This window comes from Oncorhynchus gorbuscha, unplaced genomic scaffold (assembly GCF_021184085.1).
Source record: "Oncorhynchus gorbuscha isolate QuinsamMale2020 ecotype Even-year unplaced genomic scaffold, OgorEven_v1.0 Un_scaffold_7502, whole genome shotgun sequence".
NCBI lineage: Eukaryota > Metazoa > Chordata > Actinopteri > Salmoniformes > Salmonidae > Oncorhynchus > Oncorhynchus gorbuscha.
In genome coordinates, this window is record NW_025750877.1 from 1 (window position 1) to 5,000 (window position 5,000).

Consider the following 5,000-nt stretch of genomic DNA (forward strand, 5'->3'; position numbering starts at 1 on the left):
CACATTGTTTAATGGGCTTTCTGGAGATCCTTTACATTTTAACCAGGAAGACATTTATTCCAGAATACTGTCATAAATCGAAGGAAGACCACATGAGGAAAACTACTTTTTGAAATATTGAGGACTGGCTTGGAGCATCTGTAGGGCTAGAAGACAGGATGAGAAGAGGTCTGTCTGTCCATCTGTACTCGTTAACTATGAACCATGTCTGTCCATTCATCTGTACTACCTTAACTATGAACCATGTCTGTCTGTCCATCTGTACCACTCGTTAACTATGAACCATGTCTGTCCATTCATCTGTACTCCTCGTTAACTATGAATCATGTCTGTCCATTCATCTGTACTCCCTCGTTAACTATGAACCATGTCTGTCCATCTGTACTACCTCGTTAACTATGAACCATGTCTGTCTGTCTGTCCATCTGTACTCCCCTCGTTAACTATGAACCATGTCTGTCTGTCTGTCCATCTGTATTCCTCGTTAACTATGAACCATGTCTGTCCATCTGTACCCTCGTTAACTATGAATCATGTCTGTCTGTCTGTCCATCTGTACTCCCTTTGTTAACTATGAACCATGTCTGTCTGTCTGTCTGTCCATCTGTACTCTCGTTAACTATGAACCATGTCTGTCTGTCTGTCCATCTGTACTCCCTTGTTAACTATGAACCATGTCTGTCTGTCTGTCTGTCCATCTGTACTTCGTTAACTATGAACCATGTCTGTCTGTCCATCTGTACTCCCGTTAACTATGAAACCAGTTCTGTCTGTCTGTCTGTCCATCTGTACTGCTAACTATGAACCATGTCTGTCTGTCTGTCCATCTGTACTCCCTCGTTAACTATGAACCATGTCTGTCCATCTGTACTCCCCTCGTTAACTATGAACCATGTCTGTCCATCTGTACTCCTCGTTAACTATGAATCATGTCTGTCTGTCCATCTGTACTCCCTCGTTAACTATGAATCATGTCTGTCTGTCCATCTGTACTCGCTAACTATGAATCATGTCTGTCTGTCCATCTGTACTCCTCGTTAACTATGAATCATGTCTGTCTGTCCGTCCATCTGTACTACCTCGTTAACTATGAACCATGTCTGTCTGTCCATCTGTACTCTCTCGTTAACTATGAATCATGTCTGTCTGTCCATCTGTACTCCCCGTTAACTATGAATCATGTCTGTCTGTCCATCTGTACTCTCGTTAACTATGAACCATGTCTGTCTGTCCATCTGTACTCCTCGTTAACTATGAACCATGTCTGTCCATCTGTACTCCTCGTTAACTATGAATCATGTCTGTCTGTCCATCTGTACTCCTCGTTAACTATGAATCATGTCTGTCTGTCCATCTGTACTCCCTCGTTAACTATGAATCATGTCTGTCTGTCCATCTGTACTCCCCGTTAACTATGAACCATGTCTGTCCATCTGTACTCCTCGTTAACTATGAATCATGTCTGTCTGTCTGTCCATCTGTACTCCCTCGTTAACTATGAACCATGTCTGTCTGTCCATCTGTACTCCCTCTAACTATGAACCATGTATGTCTGTTCCCCCCACGCTTTATGGGCCGCCGTCGACAGACTTCATAAAATTGTCATCATCGTTCTGGCATTTCAGCAACAGCATGTTGTTAAATCATTCAGCTTCCCTACGAGACCAAGAGAAGGAAGCTCCAACAATCAGACCACCTCTGCTCCCGGTTCTGCTCCGGTCCTGCTCGCGGGTCACTGTACAAATACGAAACTAAGACTGAATAACAGCTCAATACAAACCAGGCAATCCTCCCCAATTTCAGCAACGCCTCACCAGGGGCCCACAGAGAAAATGGGGCCTGGGGGTACAACAGACTGGGGACAAGTAATCACAGGGCCAGGGCCCACAGAGGACATGGGGCCTGGGGGTACAACAGACTGGGGACAGGTAATCACAGGGCCAGGGGCCCACAGAGGACATGGGAGGCCTGGGGGTACAACAGACTGGGGACAGGTAATCACAGGGCCAGGGCCCACAGAGGACATGGGGGGCCTGGGGTACAACAGACTGGGGACAGGTAATCACAGGGCCAGGGGCCCACAGAGGACATGGGGGGCCTGGGGGTACAACAGATTGAGGATCTACCCACCATTCAAAGCTACACAGCACCCTTCTTAATGTTAGGCATACATACATACATACATGCATACATGTGAGCAGGGTTCTACCTACATACATACTGTCATGACGTTGGCTGGGGGTAGGTTTATGACAGTTATAAATACCTCCTCCCCCTTCTTCCTCTCTCTACCCTACTGATGTGACATTTGAAAACCCCTTGGTTAACAGAGATTCTGGGAACATCAGAAGGTGGGAGGAAATTAACTATATTCTGGTAATCTGACCAATTGAACATATGCGGTGGTACTTAATGAATATGATGTCAGTTCGGTTGTCATCTGAGACATTCTCATCAATGATAAGATGACAAAACTCTACAGTGGAAAGTCTACACATCAGAGTTATCAGACTCACATGGAATTGTTGTTCAATTTAAATGTTTGAATATGAAATTATTTGTGATGGGATGAAATGTGATTTTAGCTTCTAAAATGTGAGATTTGGGTTTTCATAAATTAGGCCTATGCTCAATCAGTGGCACGCCCTGTGAAGAGACATGGGCTATAAAACTTTTCAAACACGCCCTCCCCTCTCCCTTCCTATATAAAGCCTTGACGACAATATAACCTCCTGTTCCGAGGACTGACGGTCCGATTTCAGAACGGTTCAGATAATAACTACAGAACGAAGCCAACATCAGCGTGAGCTTTGGTTGCGAATGGTATGAACTTTGGAACTCTTATTCACTACAGAAGTGATACCTCCTAGCCGTTGAGTTAGCAACATCAGCTGCAAACGGGGGTTAGGAAGGAACAGACAGAGTATCCCATCTACCATACAACGACGTTACTACAACGTATCCAATTGACCACCAGAGACATTCTTCAAAGGACTCGGTTTGGCAACACGGTCTTTCATCAACCACCAACCGTCTGAAGCAGCTCAGAGTAAATATTTATTGTATTTTCCTTTTCCAAATGGGTGGTAATTTGGAATGCATCAGATACTGTATTTGCGATAGCACAGCTTCTCCTGTGTCCCTCAGTCTTCTCGCTCTTTCACACTAACCCAGCCCCTTTTCCCTTTGAGTAACAAGCTTTTGTAATCAAGTTATGATTTAATTATGTATGTGTAATTCTGTGTGATTAGTTGGGTATTTAGTAAATACATAATTAAACCCAATTCTGTATGCTGATTCAACTTGTTAGGCAGGGTTTGTGCAGACAACCAAGACTTTACAACATTCAGATGAGACTGAATTAAGAGGACGATTAATATTGACTGCTATTGATGTAAAATATTATTAGGTCTTTAAGAGTTTATCCGGAAGATAACATATCTCTATAAATATTATTTTGGGTGCCCCGACTCTCTAGTTAATTACATTTACATGATTAGCTCAATCAGGTAATATTAATTATGGAGAAATTATTTTATAGAATAGCATGTCATATCACTTAATCCGGCATAGCCAAAGACACGATAATACATACACACACATATCGAAAGCAGGTTTCTACCTACATACACACAAGTCGAGCAGGGTTCTACCTACATACACACACACGTCGAGCAGGTTCTACCTACATACATACACACACATGCCGAGCAGGGTTCTACCTACATACATACACACATGCCGAGCAGGGTTCTACCTACATACACACACGCCGAGCAGGGTTCTACCTACATACACACACGCCGAGCAGGGTTCTACCTACATACATACACGTCGAGCAGGGTTCTACCTACATACATACATACACGTCGAGCAGGGTTCTACCTACATACATATATACACGTCGAGCAGGTTCTACCTACATACATACACGTCGAGCAGGGTTCTACCTACATACATACACGTCGAGCAGGGTTCTACCTACATACATATCGAGCAGGGTTCTACCTACATACACACATGCCGAGCAGGGTTCTACCTACATACACACATGCCGAGCAGGGTTCTACCTACATACATACACGTCAAGCAGGGTTCTACCTACATACATATCGAGCAGGGTTCTAATGTGTTGTGTTTGGTATTGTCTTGTTGGTGGAATCTAATGTGTTACATAGTATACTTTTTTATTTGTTTCTGTCTCTCTCTGTGTGTGTGTGTGTGTGTGTGTGTGTGTGTGTGTGTGTGTGTGTGTGTGTGTGTGTGTGTGTGTGTGTGTGTGTGTGTGTGTGTGTGTGTGTGTGTGTGTGTGTGTGTGTGTGTGTGTGTGTGTGTGTGTGTGTGTGTGTGTGTGTGTGTGTGTGTGTGTGTGTGTGTGTGTGTGTGTGTGTGTGTGTGTGTGTGTGTGTGTGTGTGTGTGTGTGTGTGTGTGTGTGTGTGTGTGTGTGTGTGTGTGTGTGTAAGCACATCTTTTAAAGAAGGGTCAATCAGCCATTGCTACATGTATATTTGGACTTCTAAATGGATAATATGTACCCATAGATTATTTAAGAATATTGCATCCCTCATGATCTCTGTTCAACTGTCACAGTCCACCAGAACCCAAATATAAAATAATCATAAATAATAAATAATAATAATAAATATAAACGTGTTTCACTACAATGTCAGTAAAACAAAGAAAATATGAAACTGGGGCGGCAGGTTAGCCTAGTGGTTAGAGTGTAGAGGTGGTAGGTAGCCTAGTGGTTAGAGTGTAGAGGTGGCAGGTAGCCTAGTGGTTAGAGTGTAGAGGTGGCAGGTAGCCTAGTGGTTAGAGTGTAGAGGTGGTAGGGTAGCCTAGTGGTTAGAGTGTAGAGGTGGCAGGTAGCCTAGTGGTTAGAGTGTAGAGGCGGCAGGGTAGCCTAGTGGTTAGAGTGTAGAGGTGGCAGGGTAGCCTAGTGGTTAGAGTGTAGAGGCGGCAGGGTAGCCTAGTGGTTAGAGTGTAGAGGTGGCAGGGT